Source organism: Piliocolobus tephrosceles, chromosome 14 (genome assembly GCF_002776525.5).
Source record: "Piliocolobus tephrosceles isolate RC106 chromosome 14, ASM277652v3, whole genome shotgun sequence".
NCBI classification, from domain to species: Eukaryota; Metazoa; Chordata; class Mammalia; order Primates; family Cercopithecidae; genus Piliocolobus; species Piliocolobus tephrosceles.
The window spans coordinates 51,527,939-51,547,529 of NC_045447.1; the positions used below are offsets into that span (position 1 = coordinate 51,527,939).

At 35.5% G+C, this 19,591-nt stretch overlaps 1 protein-coding gene across 4 annotated transcripts in view; it reads left to right on the forward strand.

Moving 5' to 3' along the window:
• The window catches only part of LINGO2 (leucine rich repeat and Ig domain containing 2), a 1,250,024-nt gene that overhangs the window by 486,932 nt on the left and 743,501 nt on the right, over window positions 1-19,591 (forward strand). The window contains exon 1 of one of the 4 annotated variants that reach the window (XM_023203901.2): window positions 10,180-10,386. The exons of the other annotated variants lie outside the window; for them this stretch is intronic. The gene's annotated coding sequence lies outside the window, so the exon portion shown is untranslated. Of the gene's footprint in view, window positions 1-10,179; window positions 10,387-19,591 lie in introns of those variants that run through there. 4 annotated transcript variants of the gene reach the window in all.

Genomic DNA, 19,591 nt, shown 5'->3' on the forward strand with positions numbered 1-19,591 from the left:
CCTGATACTGGTCTACTTGCTATGTTTCAGGGTGGCAGGTGTCAGAAGAGGGCAAAAAAGATCAAGATTCTGCTCTGAATATTCAAAGAGATACTTAATTCCTCTTTCAATATTCCCCACCGTTCCTGCCAGTCCCCCAGTCTAGAGAACATCTCCAGAGAACAAACTTTAAAGAATAACTTATTTTGGAAGCAAGTATATTTTTCTAATGTGATGGAGTTGGAAGATGTCGAGAGATCTGCCTTCTTCTCATGCCATCCTCCATGGGTTATATCACCTTCTTAGGTGTCTCAGCGTCCAGGTCCAGATGTTCTTGGCACTGTTGATTGCTGAGTCTTTGGAACAATTTACATTATATATTTGAATATTTTTTTATAAGGCTGTTTACCATTCAACAATTCTTCTTTGAGTTCCCAATGTTTTCCCTTTGTTTTCTCTCTTTTTGCCCCATTCCTTATGAGGTTGATATTTTTAAAACTATCTTTAATGTCATTCAGTGATGTTTCTGGGTGGTGGGTTTAGGTGAGAGCGATATTAGCAGTATGTTTTTTATTGTCCATCACAAGTAAGAAGCAGAGCTGACAGTTCAGTCAAATAATTTTTGACAACTTTTACAATTCATTTTATGGATATGCTTTTATTTTTATTTTTTTGCATCTCCTTACCTCAATTTTAATAACTTACATGTACCTAGAAAACATTCTTTTTATATGATTTATTCATTTACTTCTTATCTGTGGTTTTATTCCTTTTCTTTTCTTTGTTTTCATTTGCAATTTTCACATTTTCTTGATTTTTTTGTGAATAATAATTTAACTTTTATTGCCCTTCTAAAAATTTAAATCTTGGATTTATTTAACTTTTAAAAATAATTTACTAGTTTATATTTACATATCATCTTCTATCTTTCTCTAGGGCACAGTGAGGGAGGGGGTTGTGGTTTTCTTCCTCCTTCTTTCCTGTGCCAGAGGCAGTTTCTGTCCAGGGTTAAATAGGTGGCAAAAAGTGAGAGTAGAGGTAAGGTAGAGAAAAGGTTTCTTGAACTGCACTTCTTTAAAACTGGCCCTCAATTTCATTTCTCTGCTATAAATGAGATGCTCTCCTGCTGACCACTTTTAATTTCCATCTTAGTACTACCTCAGTAGTTTCTTTGGTTCTTAGTAGTCTACCTCTTTACAGGTCCTCTCTGTTGAGATCCCATGGCTCTTCTATGGTACCTTATTGAGCATCATCTCGTTGAGTGAACTTCAAGACAGCATTCTTTATCTCTGCCTCTGTTCTGTCTGCCCCTTGCTCTGCACCCACCACCTCACCCTGCCAAACCAGTCTCTATCTGCATCTCTCCTTCTCTCTTGGTCCACATCTGGCCCACGGGAAACTCATGCTTCTAGTGTTTAATTAGTGAAGGAGCAGATTCTTTCCAGATTACAGCCTTCCCACCCTATGTTTCAAAACATTTCATCCCACCTTTCTTTGTGACCCTTTAGATTGCACAGCCAGAGTCAGTACCCAGTTTACTGTTTGTTTCATCCATCTAAAGATGGATGAAAGACCAGTGCTGACAAAAGTATTTTTTAGCAAATTTGGCCCAGCGTGGTGGCTCACGCCTGCAATCCCAGCACTTTGGGAGGGCGAGGTGGGCAGATCACAAGGTCAGGAAATGGAGACCATCCTGGCTAACACAGTGAAACCCTGTCTTTACCAAAAGAAGTACAAAAAAAAAAATTAGCCGGACATGATGGTGGGCGCCTGTAGTCCCAGCTACTCGGAAGACTGTGGCAGGAGAATGGCGTGAACCCGGGAGGCGGAGCTTGCAGTGAGCCGAGATCACGCCACTGCACTCCAGCCTGGGCGACAGAGTGAGACTCCGTCTCAAAAAAAAAAAAAAAAAAAAAACTCTTTTAGCTAATTCTTCACCAGCTCCACATAGACAAGTACTCTAACGCTATTCCCAGCTGCCTATTCTTTGGAATAGTTTTGGGGCCTCTGTCAAAACTAAGGTTAAGAGTCTAATTTTAATATATTTTAACAGTTTATAGTTTTAGTATTAATTTAAGTGCATTTTATATCTATGTTAGTGTGTGTGTGATTTAAAAAATTCATATATTTACATGCATTAGTCAGGGGTCTAGCAGGAAACAGAATTCCAACCAAATGGTTCAACTCTAGAAGAAACTGGGGTGTCAAAATGCTCACTCTCCTCTCCTCCTCAGTCTCCCATCAATATACTTAGTGGCTAAAAGCCACCCAGAAAACCGAAAATAGGGGAGCCCAGATCCAATGGTGGTCAAAGTAAGTTGGAGAAAAGGGTATACATAGCATGGGTAGTGGGTGGAGAGGTACCAAATGGAATATAACAAATATACGACTTTCCTATTGTTCCAAAATTTAATAAATTTTGATGTATATCATCATGGTCAGAAAATGTAAATTGCACCACATCTATTGTCTTTTGACTCTTTTGAAATATGTTCAAGAAAAGCTAGAATACCAGCCTTACTTATTTTTCGATATTGTTCTTTGTAGCAAGCTGTCTGCTTATTTGCTATAGACCTGTTAATGTTGTTTTTATAAAAATCACCTAAGGTTTCAATCTGTAAATTTAAAGATTGTTCCAGATCATCTATACTACACCTTGCCGTTTACAGACAATATTCAATAGTCTGTTTCCATTATTTCATGAATGTTCTTTAATTTTATTTTTTTCTTCATTTTTGAATACACAGTTTACCTGCTTAAATCCAAGGAGCTCTCTACTGAAGTTTCATTTTCAAATTTAGATTTATCCTATTGTGATCAGAAAATGTGAATTACACTCTGTCTACTTGTTGCAACTTATTATTTTCCTTGTAGCCCCACTTCAGCAGATGATCTTCCTCTTGATTATATTAACACTAACATTAACACTTTCATGTTCCCATTTTCCACTCATGTTCATAAAGAAATAAGGACAAAATAATGAGATATTCAAATTGACTCACACATAGAGCTCTTAACAAAAAGAAACAAATAAAAAAGGAACACTGTTATAATAGACCATCTGACTAATAAGCAGTACCACATTATGAGGGCTCAAAATGATTGCTTATTGTGTAATAAAGTCAATATTTACCTTAGAAAATGCTAGTGTCACATGTACCATATGAAACTAGAACGAAGTAAAGTTGTGTATTCTTATATATAAATATTTTGACACGTTTTGTTATTTGATGTATTACGTTGGATTATACCTTTCCAAAACAATACAAAAATCCAACTCTTTAACGCTTTCAGTCCTTATGACCTTGGTTTTGACATCAGTGAAATAGCACATATATATGCACACACGCATAAACACACATTTTGTATTTCTTTATCATTAATTTAGGATTTTTTTCAATGTTAATATTTAAGTTTCCTTTATAGTAATGTGTGTTTAAAATTTTGTTATTTGTTTGAAACTAAGGAGCTTTTTTCTTTTCATAGGTAGGTTTATTACTTTTACATTTATTGTTTTAACAGATGTATTTGCTCTTCCTTTATGTCTTCTTTTGTTTATTTCTTTTCCTTTCCTTATCTTTGCAAACCAGTGGTTATTATTTTCATGTCTTGATGTTGTCACAGGCCATTTTCTTTCTTTTTTTTTTTTTTTCTTTTCACTCCATGGATTGAGATTTTATTTTTCTTTGAGATAACCTATCATCTTTGAGGATTATTCCCCCTGTTGTACATTGATAGTTCTCTTTTATTTGGGAATAAGAATGATGATACATTGTTCGTTCATTGTCTTTATATTATGTTGAATACCTTCAATCCTATCTGTGTTTAATCATTTTGCATTCCTCCCTGGTTTTCGGCATAGTTTACTCAATCTCCACTGATTTTTTTTTTTCAAGTTTAACTACATATTTTATTTCAAATATTTTAATTAGGAATGCTTGTTTTCTTATTAACTCTAATAAGCCCTTTTTATCTCTATTTATCTTTCTGTATCTTTTCAAAATAGACAAATATGCATACATATAGGTAATACGTGTGATTTTTTTTTATTGAGTTCATATTGGCCTTTATTTCCTTGAGCAAGTAAAAGAGTTGCTGTCTAAAACGTTTGTTTCATGGAATAGATCATCATTAAAAAATATGCTCTGAATTTTTTTTCAGGTGTAGGTTTATTTTCTTCTTTTATTTTTATTTCAGATTTTTGTCTTCCTTTTTTCTGTTTATTTTCAAATGATGATAGGTGAATTCAAGCTATTTTTTTTTTTTTTACCAAAATACTTAAAGTGAGTTGTCTTTAGAACCTATTTCTATTTATCTACAAGAGCTTTGAATTCTTACTATTGATCTAATGTGTTTCTTTCTTGTAGTTTTTGGGCTCTGAAAGATTTGTGACTCTTCAAAGGTTGTATTTCTGGATTTGGATGACCCCCAAACTTATGAACCAATTGCCTTTTTAAAAATTTAGGTTAGAGGAAGGCACAACAGCATGCATACTTTCTCTTTGTGATCTTTTCCCTCTCAAACATCTTTCATCCTTAACTTTTCCAACCCACATCAGCTGTTTGCTGATGTTGATCTGAGGTGGATACAGTTACTCTGAGTTGACTGGCTCCTATCTCTTTCATGTTCCCTTTCCTATTTAGGTAGGTTATCATGGTGATGGAGTTATCTGAAAGCTCCATCCAGAAGGTCAGTCTTGGTTTACCCCAAGGGAATGAGAGGTCTATGGTAACTGTGTTAGCTCTACAGTCCAGAGTCTTGTCTTGCAATTCTAACTTCAAGTTGGGTGAATGCAACTTTTTAATACAGGTTGCTGAATGAGTGGCCTATGGAGAGCTTCTCTGGGAAAGGAACTAAATCTAATTGATCAATATTTACCTTGGGCAATAAAAGTAATTCATCTGAGTTTTTCCTTTCCTCATCCACAAAAGCAGGTGCAACATAGTGTGTCTCATGGGGGTGTAAACAGGACTAATGATTTGCCAAACACATTACTCAGTGGTTGGCCCATAATAAGAACTCAAGAAACAGTGGTTGATATTATTATGCAATCTAACTCCTTCATTTTACAAATGGAAAGTTGAGGCCCAGAGTCACCAAGGTAGAACTAGATATAATCTCTGACTCTAAGGTCAGTGCTTACTTAAAGGGTTGAAGTTAGCCTTAATTTATCTTCTTTATATGGTATGTTTGTATTATTGTGTACATATTTACATATGTGCCCATAATAAACACAGAAAAAGCCAATAGAGTATATGCACTGTCATTGAGGGGGAAAAAATAGCCAATCTTGTTAATTTTTTTTTTTAATTTTTGCATCTGAAACTTTCTTTTATGCTAATTCTTTTGTCTTATTTAATAACTTCTTCAAGAACGATGTAGCCCCAAAGTTAGTTTTTTAGGAGGATTATTTTCTTTGTATGACCAATTGCAACATAACTATTACCATACTTTATGTTTCCTATGAATAAATTCAAATATTTTAAGAGTGGCTGATCTCTAGGAGATGAGGTATAGAGGTGTTCTATGAGGAAAGGGGACTGCACTTTCTATCTAATCCACTGAACCAACAGGGCTACTTTGATAATAGAAGTGACGTCTAGAATACTGTAGGAGAAACTAACACTGAGGGAGTTCAGCAATTCCATTCTTATATTGGCCCAGCTTCTGTCATTCTTTCAAGGGAGATAGAATTTTCCTGGGACATCTTGAAGCAGGAGTTTCTAATATATATAGCCACATTGTACAATGAAGCTGGTATCATCTGAGAAATTTAATTAATATATTTTTTAGAAGACACTTCATAGAATCAGAATCTCTTAAAGGTGAAGCTTAATATATAGGATTTTAAAAATAGCTGTGCCAAATAATGCTATAAAGAATTACAATTCATTATGCAGCACTTATGGCAGCAGCAGCAGTGTCACCTGAGAGCATATTAGAAGTGAAAGATTTCAGGTCCTACCCAATACTTACTGAGTCAGAATCTTCATGTTAACAAGCTCTCCGGGTCATTAGTATGCACATTAAAGTTTGAGAAGTACTGATCTTGATCCGATACAATGTTTAATAAACCTGTGTGCACATAAATCACCTGGATAGCTTTCAAAAAGAATCATGCTGAGTCTGCCCCCAGAGACTCTGGGGTAATTGTTTGAGGTAGGATCCAGGCAGTCATGTTTTTAAAAGCTCCTCAGCAGATACCCAGCTATGGCGTACGACAGGCAGCATCATGTGATAAGCAGCCAGTGGATATCAGAGCTCCCTGGCTGTGTTTGTTTCAACGCAAAGCCATTTTAGCATTGCGTTTGACTCTCTAGCAGAGAATAGGTTGAATGACTTATCACAAGGCTGTCAAACAGCAAAGTCCTATTGGGCCCCTGCTACTGGGATTATTTTTGGCTAGAGGAGAAGATAGCATCCAACAGCAAAGGTTGTCTCATATTCCCAGTGCTCTCCTGAGGGTTGATATCAGTGACCTTCAAAAGGCAGAGAAATAAATATTCAATTTTTAGCATTCCTGTTTCAGAATCCATTTTGATTCCGTGATTCAAATTTGATGTGCCTGATATGTCATTTATTCCTTCAGTAATGACACTGTCAGATAGTCCTTTCCTTCCTCTCCAGGACTATCTTAAGTCACTTAGTAAAAAGAAATGCCACTGACTGAACTTTTTAGACTGCTTTACTCTTCAAATTCACGTTGGGTATGGTTTCGAGAAGAGCAATACAACTTTGACGTTTGTTAGAAAACAGTATAAAATGAACTTTTCCATAATTACACAGATTTAGTCCCAGAAATATACAGTTGAAAGTCTTTCTTCGGTCAAATAAAGAATTACAAAATGTATAGCCCAAAATACCTGTTTTCAGTATCCCAAAGAAAGGATACTTTTTCTTCCATGAATATCTGTGGCAATTATTGCTTGTATGCTTTGTTTGATTATAAATAGTGGAACAACTTGCAATATTTCTTTTAGGCAATTTTCAAGTTTTATATTACTTTTTACATGTTTATGTCATTTCTTGAAATAAATCATAATCTCAATTAAGGCAGAAAATATATCTCATATTTATTGGTACCCTCCCATTGCACAGGAATTCATTTATTAACATATCAGAATGTAAAATTTAACATGTTTGGACTATTTGGTTTTTATTATTTCTCATGAAGATTTTCCCATTTTTCATATGTATATAAGTACAATGCTCTTTGAAAGGCATTAGTTATGTATATTAAAAAGTTCCATATGTAATGAACAAATTCTGGCTATTTTAACGAGCTCAAAGCTAGACTTTGGTGAAAAAAATTGTATCTCCATCTTTTTATTTTTATTTTTATTTTTTTGAAATTTTACTTTAAGTTCTAGGATACATGTGCTGAACGTTCAAGTTTGTTACATAGGTATACATGTCCTATGGTGCTGCACCTATCAACTGGTTGTCTAGGTTTTAAGCCCCACACGCATTGGGTATTTGTCCTAAGTCTCTCCCTCCCCTTTCTCCCCATCCCCTGACAGATCCTAGTGTGTGATGTTCCCCTCCCTATTTTCATGTGTTCTCATTGTTCAGCTTCCACATATGAGTGAGAACATGCAGTATTTGGTTTTTGGTTCCTGTGTTAGTTTGCTGAGGATAATGGTTTCCAGCTTCATCCATGTCCCTGCAAAGGACATTAACTCATCCTTTTTTATGGCTGCATAGTATTCCATGGTGTATATGTGCCACATTTTCTTTATCCAGTCTATCTTTGATAGGCATTTGGGTTGGTCCCAAGTCTTTGCTATTGTCGATAGTGCTGTAATAAACATATATGTGCATGTGTCTTTATAATAGTACAATTTATAATGCTTTAGGTATATACCCAGTAATGGTATTGTTGGATCAAATGATATTTCTGGTTCTAGATCCTTGAGGAATTGCCACACTGTCTTCCACAATGGTTGAAGTAATTTATACTCCTACCAACAGTGTGAAAGCATTCCTATTTCTCCACAGCCTTACCAGAATCTATTGTGTTAATGGTCGCCATTCTAACTGGTGTGAGAAGGTATCTCATTTTAGTTTTGATTTGCATTTCTCTATTGACCGTTGATGATGAGCTTTTTTACTGTATGTTTGTTGGCTGCATAAATGTCTTCTTTTGAGAAGTATCTGTTCATCCATCTTAACAGGAAATAGTCTATCTTGTCAGCATTCAGATGTGAGTGGAGGACAATGGATAGCCCTCCTCCTGAGAGATAACACTCCAATGACTCACTATTTAGAGTGTTTGGTCACTCTGAGTACCTCTAAGTCACATTCTTCTTCATTTTTTTCTTCATAAAATGAAGACAGATTATATCTCAAAAACCTATGCTTATTATCTTATTTTGCATGAAAAGCAATACAATACAAGGTACACTGCATTATGTTGAAGGGAGCACACATATTCTTCTTCCTCCAATCTTATAACATTGAAACCATTATATTTGGAATGATACAAATATATATCAATTTATTCTTGAAGAGTTAGGTTGCTATGGAATATATTTAGCATCAATTAGGTCAAATAATGTTCTTCCTTTTTTTCCCTTGAATTCTAATTATGGCACTGCATATATTTAGTGTTCAAAAACATCTCCTAATCAGTGACAGAAATTTTTTACACATAGGAATTCCATGTGGGAGAATTGGGGGAAAGAGATATCTAAATATGAATTTTAATCAAATAATTCAGACTGGTGGCACAGTCCAGTAAACAGATGATTATAATTCAGTGTTGTGCAAAGGAGGTTAGAAAAGCTTTACAGAAAGGGCCTTTGGCATGAACCTTGAAAGGAAGAGAAGAGCAAACTAAGCAAATTATGCACAGACAGTTCAGAAACATCTTTGAATGTCTGCATGTACCAGAACATTAGACATTTTTGTGGCTAAAACATAGAGTGAATCTATGGCAAAGCTTGAAAAAGACTGTGGAAAAAAATGAAGTGCTTGGGTACATGAAACAAGACTTTATATATGTCAAATTTTTAAGTGTGAACTTAATTGTGCAGTGATTGGTTTGGCATTATTAGTACTTTAGTAGGGGGTGACACAATATAATTCGTATTTTTGAAGAAAATAACTTCACCTACAATATGAAAGATGATTTGGAATGGGAAAAGCCAACTCAAATTAGATACTTCAGTAGTTCATAGAAGATATTTTATGTCCTGATGATATTGAAACACTAAGATTTGTTACTGATGAGGTTTCAAAAGAAGAGGAAGTAGAAAAATTTGAAAATTAATTTGAAAAATTTGAGCAATTTACATGATTAAGCAAGTTAGTTGGACTGGAGAAAGATAAATGAGAGTAAATGGCAGTTCATTTTATAACAAGTTGAGTTTAAAATGCTGATTTCGGCCGGGCGCGGTGGCTCAAGCCTGTAATCCCAGCACTTTGGGAGGCCGAGACGGGCGGATCACGAGGTCAGGAGATCGAGACCCTCCTGGCTAACACGATGAAACCCCGTCTCTACTAAAAATACAAAAAATTAGCCGGGCGAGGTGGTGGGCGCCTGTGGTCCCAGCCACTCGGGAGGCTGAGGCAGGAGAATGGCGTGAACCCGGGAGGCAGAGGTTGCGGTGAGCTGAGATCCGGCCACTGCACTCTAGCCTGGGTGACAGAGCGAGACTCCGTCTCAAAAAATAAAAAAAATAAAAAAAAAATAAAAAATAAAAAAAAATAAAAAAAATAAAATGCTGATTTCTAATATTTAATAAGCAATAAAAGCTATGGACCTGCATCTTAGAGGAATAATCTTTATTAGATGTAGAAATTGGATTTTACATGCAGATTTTAGAGCAGAGCAGATTTTTCAGGAAGTCTAAAATGAGAATATGAATGAATTTTCAATAAGAGGAAAACATAAAAAGAGAAGGAAAGCAAAGTCGGTAAGATAGGGTCAAATGAGAAGTAGGGTAGGAGTGTCTGAACAAAGAGGGACTGGCCAAATGCCTATAGAAATCAAATAGGGTGAGGATTGATAATGCCCACCAGACTTTGTACACTGATGAGTTTGACAGGAGCTGCTGCAGTGCTGCAGTAGATTACAGGGAGACAATGTGAATTAGTGTATGGAGTGAATGGGGAAAAAGTGGTTTCTGCTGGTAACAGATGTTCAAAGCAGGCAACACAGGAAAGATAAAACAATTGGTTCCTTCAGAGAAGGAGGTTAATTTAGAGAAGATACAGGGAGTGTTTAACATGTGGTTGTGGAAAAGAAAGAGCTGAGAGAGGATCTTAAAGACACAAACGGGGGTGGGGGGGGCAGGCGGGGTGCTTTCAAATGAGAAGAACAGGAGTGACATTAACCTTGAAATGCTCAGAGGCTCTACTCCTTCATGACAGCAGGGAGATAATTAACAATAGATACAAATGCAGGTAAGTTGAAAAGTGAGAAGGATGAGAGTTTGGGAGTTTCCATCCGATGGCCTCAAGTTGTTTGCTGTGATGAAGGCAGCATTCTGTGTTTGCTAAAGGTAGAAGTTGCAGAGTCTGAGTAGCACTGAGAAGAGTGATGATGACTTGGAACAGCTGTTTCAAAGAAAGTAAATGGGTACTGAACAGTGTTACAGATCTAGAAGAGGGGGGACAGATCGTAGATTTATAATACAAATTAACAGACTATTTAATTTTTTCAGCATCACCAGAAACTTCAGGAGGGGAAGTACAGAAAAAACAAAGTGTTTGGGCTCATTTGTTCACACATTGTCAGCAAAGCTAGAGCCAAGAATAAAGGAAAAATGAGTTAAGTATGCCAGTAAATGTCACCAAGATAGCCGAGTAGTTGAGATTTAAAAAGAAATAAAAAATTGGTAGGCTTTTAGCCTAGGAAGAAATGGAGGTTCCGAGAAAAGTAAGACTATTTAGTGGAAAATACTGGATGAGAGAATTTTAAGAGGTTTTATCAGAGCAGGGATTTCAGAGAGATAAAGCTATGGTGTGATGAAGGGGAGAAGGAAAAAAAATCAAGCAATTATGAAGTAAGTAATCAGGACATGATAGGCCCAAGGGTATAATTTTGAAATTGTCTGGTATGATAGCAAAGTTCGGTTGAAGAGAAAGATAAAAGCAAGAGGTTGTGTAGTTTATGTATTATACATATATTTCATGATTAGAGGGCTGCCAGGAGACTCAAGTTATTTCTCCCATTGTCCTAGGGCTCTGAGGTATCCAGCTTTGAACTGGCCCATCAAGTATCTGAACTCTGTTCACAAACTGAGAAAATACTGGGCATATTGTTCCGTCTGTTTACCATCTTAACTGATATTAACCTAAAGTCTCACATTGTTTTTTTCTTTATACTTAAGCCATATAAGCATCTTCTTAACTTTCATCTCCTCCATAAAGCTTTTCTTAATGTTCTTTGTTGAAAGTAATCTTTTTAATTTTTTCTATCCCTGCCATCTCTGTTATAACATTGCCTATATTCTTCCTGTATTCTGTTGATTAATAAGGAATATATGTTGCTTGGGGACACTGCCTTATTTCATTAACTGTATCACTGGCATATTGTCTTGCAAATCTGGGTATTCAATAAATGCTCTGTGAATTTAAGTGGTCATTATCCCCTCGTTCTGAATTAGGTCATAAGATGTATTGACTATCATATAGTAAGGTCTGAGAGTTACTGAGGAGTAGGTTTGTGTGACAGGAGTTAGGAACGAATGGTCCAGCACTTGAAAAATTTCCCTTTAGATTTGAGAATTGAGGAGTCATATAAAAACACTGAGGACTGGGTATCTGGAGTAGTAGAAAGAAGCAGGAGGGATGAATGTTGAAAATCTTTGCCTATTTATAATTTTGAGTAGGGGAAAAAACTCTGTCTACCATTAGTTTCTATACGTGTTTATGAATTCATTGGAATTGTTTAGAGAGAAGAAATTATGACTCTGTGTACATTTGCTCTTGAGTGTGTGGGAGAGAAAGAGAGGGAAATCTCCCCAGAGTTTTGGTCTTTATTGTTTACTGTTAATTACTTTCCAAAATCCCCTAAGTGTTTATTGTAATTTTCCATTCCTATCTCCACTTACCTCACCCCTACCAAATTTCAGCTATTGATCTTAAGCCCATCCCTAGACCTTAATAACATTTATTTTTTTTAAACTGCCCCTTCATTTTTTTTTTTTTTTTTTTTTAAGATTAGGGTCACTTTAATCAAGTTGTGGCCATGGGAAATAAATCTTGTAACTCTCCCCTAGTTTGAGGTCAGTTAAGTGCCATGGGCCTCTTTAAGCAGCTGATGGGCACAGTCCTCCAATATGAATGATTCCTTTGACACTGGACAACAGGGTTAAAGCAGCCATTAGTCTGCAGTTTTCTGAGAGCCTCTGCCTAGAATGTAATTTCTTGCATACCTCTGTGAACTTGACAGAGACTTCACCTACTAAGGGGTCATATATTAACAAATCAGGAAAAAAAAATTGCTGTCTCATAGTTACACTTCGGTTGTTTTTACAGCTTATATTAAAATTTCAATATTATTATCTGTAATTTTATAGCAGATATTATACTAAAATGTATATTTGCACTATGATACCCCATTGATAGAAAGAAATCTTATATTTTAAACCCCATCAGAAATTTCCAGACATAGTCTCTTTAAGTAAATGGAAACAGTTAATTTATGATAGCTGGCTTAACATTATACCCTAAGTTTAATAGCATGTATCTGTACCATTACTTTAATATAGTTTGATAGCAAACACTTAGAGATTTAAAAATTTTGGTTTACTATATCATCTTGAAAATGATTATTAAATGAATTGTCTATCTACCTATGTATCTGTCTATCTATATTTCTGTCGTATCTACCAGAAAAATGACTGTATTTGAGGTGTTCTGGCAAAGATAAATGGAACACAATTTCTGGCCTCAAAGAACAGAGTATTTAGAACTAAATCAAGGGGTACAGGATACACTGCACAATCTGTTTGCTCTTGCTTTAAAGGAAACTATATTTGTGACAAATATGTGATCCTATACTGGCTTCTTTTTAACACAGGTCTTAGGGTTCATGCAACCAAATCCATGCCTGAATTATGTCAATGTGTCAGGGTAGACCTCTTATAACATTACTTTCCCTGTCCCCTTGTCATAAGATTTACTCAGTCTGAATATTTTGGACCCTTTCCTATCTAAGTTTCCTTAATGCCATTCTTTCTTTCACATACTCCGTCCTTCTTTCTGCTTAAAGTCCCTACCTCTGTTTTTCTATTTTTTCTTTGTAAAAAAAAAAAAAAAAAATTAAAAATCACTTGGAAAATGGTTCTAATTTTAATCTTACATGTGGAAGGAGCCATCGCATTGCTGAGAAGATTTTATTGTTTGTGTTGTTTTGTTTTTTAATGCTGAAAAATTTTTGAAGGCATTTTAAGTGTACAAAAACAGGAGAATGGTATATCCATTTGAGATGGAAGTATTATTTCTAGCTCTCAGATTCATAATGTGGCCAAGAGTAATGCATGTAATTTATCTTATATGATGTTTGTATAAAGGTATCACAACACATTTTATTGTCACTATTATTTTTGTTACAGACTCCCAACTACCAAATTCAAATTCAACTTGTCCCATACATTTAATAATGTACTGGGAGGGTCCTCTGGATTTACCTAATTTTCTTCCACTGACACAAGCCCAATACAGGCAGCATCATTTGTGTAGATTAAATCACAGGTACCTTTAGTTCTTTTCTTTCTTTCTTCTAAGTTATTCTTCAACTCCTGCCAAGCAAATCTTCTGAAAGATTCCTTTTCAGAGAAGTGGCATGTCTATATAAAGTAAGTGTTAATAATCATAGTAGATATTTTAAATTAAAAGCGTCATAGCTTCTTATAATATAGTTAAAATATATGGAATGAGTAAACCAGAACGATGACCTTAAACCTATTTATTTGCTTTAGCAACTCCACCTACCTCATTTTCCTGACCTCTCAGCTCACATACAAATAACTTATTCATTCTTCCACTGGATCCTTTTACTTCTCTAATTCCATTATCTAATGTTGGGGGACTGTACATTGTAAGTGTACATTGCAGAATAAATTAATCTTAGACACATTAGCCAGAAAAACAGTGGATATATTTCAGCACTTTTCTGATAATATACATGCTCATTCTCATTTACATTTTTCAGGAAGGAATAATGGTTTATTTTCTAAGAATTTGTGATATGAATTTTTAATTCCATGAAATAATATAAAGGTATGAAATAGATAAAGATATTGCGTTTTACAGTCTACACAGAAACAGGAATTTAATGTGTGTGAACAGTCTGCTCATTTACTAGAATAATATATCCTAAATAGCTTCAATGTGTTCATAGACAGCGAACACTGAAAGCAGTAATTGGAAAAATCCATCACCAGTCCAAATATTCCTGCAGTCTTGGATTGGAGTCTGGTGATCTTCCTAAATTTTTTGTTTTAGTCAGGTTACAGTATGCTAGAATTATTGACTAGCATTCTAAGAAGTGTATCCTATAAAATACAAAAAATATAGATGGACTCACAGTTTAGTTAAATTAAACAAAATTATTAGAATTAACTAAATTCACTCTTTTGTAAGTATCACATTGTTCATCTAAAACTGCTTCTGAGTGAGTAACATTACAGTACTGTCATGGTAGAAATTTGAATTTCTACCTACATAATAACTAAACATATTCTAACGTTGACTGCATATGTAATAATTATGAAAGGTTTAAGTAACTGTAATAAACAATTATTTTATTTTAGAGTGAATCAACATTTTTATTACAGTGACTTAAACTTATCAAAACCATTAACATCATGGACAATTAATTATACTAGCTAGATAATGCTAGCTGTTGTAATAGAGAAGAGCTCAAAATTCATGACTTGACACAAAGGATTTTGTCTTGCTCATTAAAACACCAAAATGGCTACCCTTAATGGTAAAGGGCTTATGTTTCATTTAGCATTGCATAGAACTGGGCTGAAAAGGCTCTGCCATCTTCAACATGTGACTATCAGTGTTGCAGGACAGCTCATGAGAATATTGCAACTCTTAAGGTATCTATGAGACACTGTGAAAACCCCACATATTACAGAGCAACTGGCAGATTCAGTGCAAAATTTCTGGCTTCAACCTTGATCTGAAAAGTACTTGGCAAGCATGCTGAGCCTTGATGGTGATTGGGATCCTGCTGGTATTTTTGCTACCATTGGCATGAAATGTATAAAGTGCACAGAAGTGTTGAGATGTTGAGATGTAGAAGATGTTAATGACTATCAGTGGAGTTAATGACTATCAGATGTAGAAGATGTTAATGACTATATATCCACTGATAGAGTGAAACTACATCTCAAATAATATATATACACACACACACATAAATATATATACATATTTATATGTATTTATGTGTGTATATATACACAAATACTATATTTCCGCATATATTATATATACACACATATATTTTTATATATATTTGTGTGTGTGTATATATAATTTGAGACATAGTTTCACTCTTGTCGCCCAGGCTGTAGTGTAGTGGCACAATCTCAGCTCACTGCTGCCTCTGCCTCCCAGGTTCAAGCGATTCTCCTGCCTCAGCCTCCCAAGAACCTGGGATTACAGGCACCCACCACCAGGTCCAGCTAATTTTTTGTATTTTTAGTAGAGACAGAGTTTCGCCGTTTTGGGCAGGCTGGTCTCAAATTCCTGACCTCAGGTAATCTGCCCACCTTGGCCTCCCAAAGTGCTGGGATTATAGGTGTGAGCCACTGCACCTGGCCCCAGTGGAGATATATTTTTATTGTATTTTAGTTGTCACAACATAATAAGACAGTAGAATTATTCAACAGTTCTATGAATTAATGATCCCCAGTCAATGCCAGGTATGAATTTTGTTAAGCTTTCTTTATTGTGGTAGCCACTGCTTCTTACTGTCTTCCAAGAGGGAGATGTTCTCTGCTGTTCCCAACCACACCCCTCCACACACAAAACTGTGTACTCAAATCCTCTATCCAAAATCTGTACCTTATAATGGAAAATACACATATAAACACAGAAGAACAGAGCAAAAAGTCCAGTTAGAAATACTAGAAAATAGACACAGAAATACCAGTTGGACAACCAGGAGGAAAGACCATGGAGGATTTTATGATCCAAGTTTTCAAGAGGTGCTTATCACTTTTGCTCACCTTGTTTTGGGTAGGATAGTCATATGAACATAACTAACTGCAAGAGAATCTAGGAAATGGAGGTTAATTGTGTGACCATGAAGAAGAGGCAGTCAGTTTCATGAGTAGTGAGAATCTCTGCCATACAAGCCATCAATAGAAACTCAATAGTGGCAAATTCATATTTATCACTTTTAGTTATTGTGTTTGTATAACCATTTGTATATGTATACAGAAATGTCATAATTGAGGCTTTTATAAGCAAATAAATAAAATATATTGAAGCCTAAAAAAATAAGTATTGAAGCAATAAGATGAGGAATTGAGGCCAGGTATTGAAGCCTAAAAAAAAAGTATTGAAGCAATAAGATTAGGAATTGAGGCCAGGCACAGTGACTCATACCTGTCATCACAGCATTTTAGGAGGCCAAGGCGGGTGGATCATGAGGTCAGGATTTCGAGATCAGCCTGACCAACATGGTGAAACCCTGTCTCTACTAAAAACACAAAAATTAGCCAGGCGTAGTGACAAGCACTTCTAATCCCAGCTACTCAGGAGGCTGAGGCAGGAGAATCACTTGAATCTGGAAGGTGGAGTTTGCAGTGGGCCGAGATCATGCCAATGCACGCCAGCCTGGGTGACAGAATGAGACTCCATTAAAAAAAAAAAAAAAAAAAAAAAAAAGATTAGGAATTTAGTTGTAATACACTTTTTCTTTAAATTCTATAATGTTTCTTAATTGTATTTAAGCAAAACACATGCAACAAAAATTTTTGCTACATATTTGAAATAGATTTTGCTTTCTTCTAGAATATTTTATTGTACTTAATCATGAATAAAAATGTAGAGTTAATGGTAACATCTAATATTAATTCATCTCTTTTCATGTGCCAGTCTCTATTCTACATGCTGTATATGTCTAGTTTATTTAATCCTTATTATAGTCATTTGAAGTAGGTACTGTTTTTTATGTACATTTTACAGATGGGATAAATGAACCTCAAATAACTTAAGTAATTGTCTATAACATGGTAGAGCTGAGTTTCAATCACAGGGATTCTAGATTCAGAGCTTGAGCCACTTAATCAGTCTGAGAGAAAAGATGTAATCCAAAGAACCCTAGGCTTGGCTTCCTAAGGTACTTTGTAAAACTATGCTCTTTTTAATAAAGTTTTTATATGTAAGAGATGGTGAAACTTCAACATATGCTGTTTATATTTACACACATACATCTTCAAGTTCATTTTGATAATTCAAGTGGATGTGATGCTGAATTTAATATAAACCCCTTAAAGGGTCAAAAGCATGTATTTCTCACTTAATATTCTATAGGGATATAGATTTATCACTACTGAATACCAGTTTAGATTTTTAATTATTACATTTTACAACACTTCATCATTTCTATCTCTACTATCTCCTACCAGCATTATTCTTTCCTTTATTAGCTCTTACATATTTACATTTTATTCTGTCAAATGTAGAGTATTTGTTAAATCATTTTTATATAATTGCTGGACTTGCTGGACTTACTGGATACTATACTGCTGTAATCCAATGAAAAGGCTGTCTTTATTGTTCCTAGCATCTCTTTTCCAACAGAGAAGATAACCAAGTCCCGAGCCTAAAGCCATTGTAAGTATAGCTGGTCTTTAATAGATTCATTGCCTTATTCCTATATGGATATAATATGTGTGAGTTATTTAATGGAGTAAGTTTTTGTGAATTCTTATTCTGGGCAAGACACTGTACTAAATATATTGGATTGATTAGCTCATTTAATTATCAAAGAAGCTGTATGTGTTGGGACTGTTTTTATTTTTATATGAGGAAATTAAGTATTACAGTACTTAAATAACAGAATCAGGTAGTTAGTGAAGGAGTGTGATTCCAGAAGCAACTTTTAACTGCTCTACTCACTCACTTCTGTGACCTACACTTGAATTATGTGTTGCCCCAAGGTCAATGCATCTTTTTATATTAATTTCTCTAGGATGCATAATTGAATACATATCAGTTCTTTTTGAAAACTTTGCTCACCTTACTGTTCAGTGAGTGTGGTGGGGCTTAGGTGGTTGAGAGAATAATTATATGGATCATGAGAGGGAATATTGAGTACTTACCATGTGCTCTGGGCTAAACACTTCCTTTAAAATATGACATATAAATCTTCACAGTTCTTGAGTGGTGTTATCACTCTTTTACAGATGAGGAAAGTGAATTTTGAGGAGAATTAATAACTTCTATTTGATCACTAAGCTGTTAAGTGCAAGGCTGTGATACAAACTTAGGTTTAGCCCCAAAATATAGATTATTGCAATTAAACTAAGAATCTTCCTTAAAATTAAGCACATAATAAATACATTTTTAATCTAAAATACCTAATTTTATTATCACTCAATAAATACATTAAGCACCTAATAAATACATTATTTTACCTAAAATACCTAATTTTATTATCACTGAAGCTCAAGGTAGTATGGAATATTAACATAGAGATGAGGTACAATTAAAAAGCACCTATAATAAATGCTGGGGCCAGTATCAAAACCCAGATCTGTTTGTCTGCAGAGCCTACATCTTTCCCAAACCATATTTGCTTGAGGCCCTCTACCCAGAATCACCATTACCATATTCACTCATCTATTCATTGCATGTCAATTATGTACCCACTTTTTTTTTTTTTTTTAACACTGTTCTGTTTTTATGCATCGCATTGAGTAAAATAGTTTGTTTTCACTTGGAAGATTCTTTTTTTTAAATCTAATGGGAGGCCACAGATGGTAGCTCATACCTGTAATCCCAGAGTTTTGGGAGGCCAAGATGGGCGGTTCATCAGGTGCGGAGATCAAGACCATTCTGGCTAACACAGTGAAATCCCGTTTCTACTAAAAATACAAAAAAAATAGCCGGGCGTGGTGGTGGGTGCCTGTGGTCCCAGCCACTCGGGAGGCTGAGGCAGGAGAATGGTGTGAACCTGGGAGGCGGAGCTTGTAGTGAGCCGAGATCAGCCACTGCAATCCAGCCTGGGAGACAGAGTGAGACTCCGCCTCAAAATAAATTAATAAATAAATAAAACTTAATAAAATGTAATGGAGGAAAGCATATATTATTCAACTCATATAAATATGTAACCGGTGGCTGGGCGCAGTGGCTCACGCCTGTAATCCCAGCACTTTGGGAGGCTGATGCCAGTGGATCATGAGATCAGGAGTTCAAGACCAGCCTGACCGATATGGTGAAACCCCGTCTGTACTAAAAATACAAAAATTAGCCAGGCGCGGTGGCAGGTGCCTGTAATCTCAGCTACTTGGGAGGCTAAGGCAGGAGAATCGCTTGAACCTGGGTGGCAGAGGTTGCAGTGAGCTGAGATCATGCCACTGCAACTCCAGCCTGGGTACACAATGAGACTCTCTCGAAAAAGAAATATATA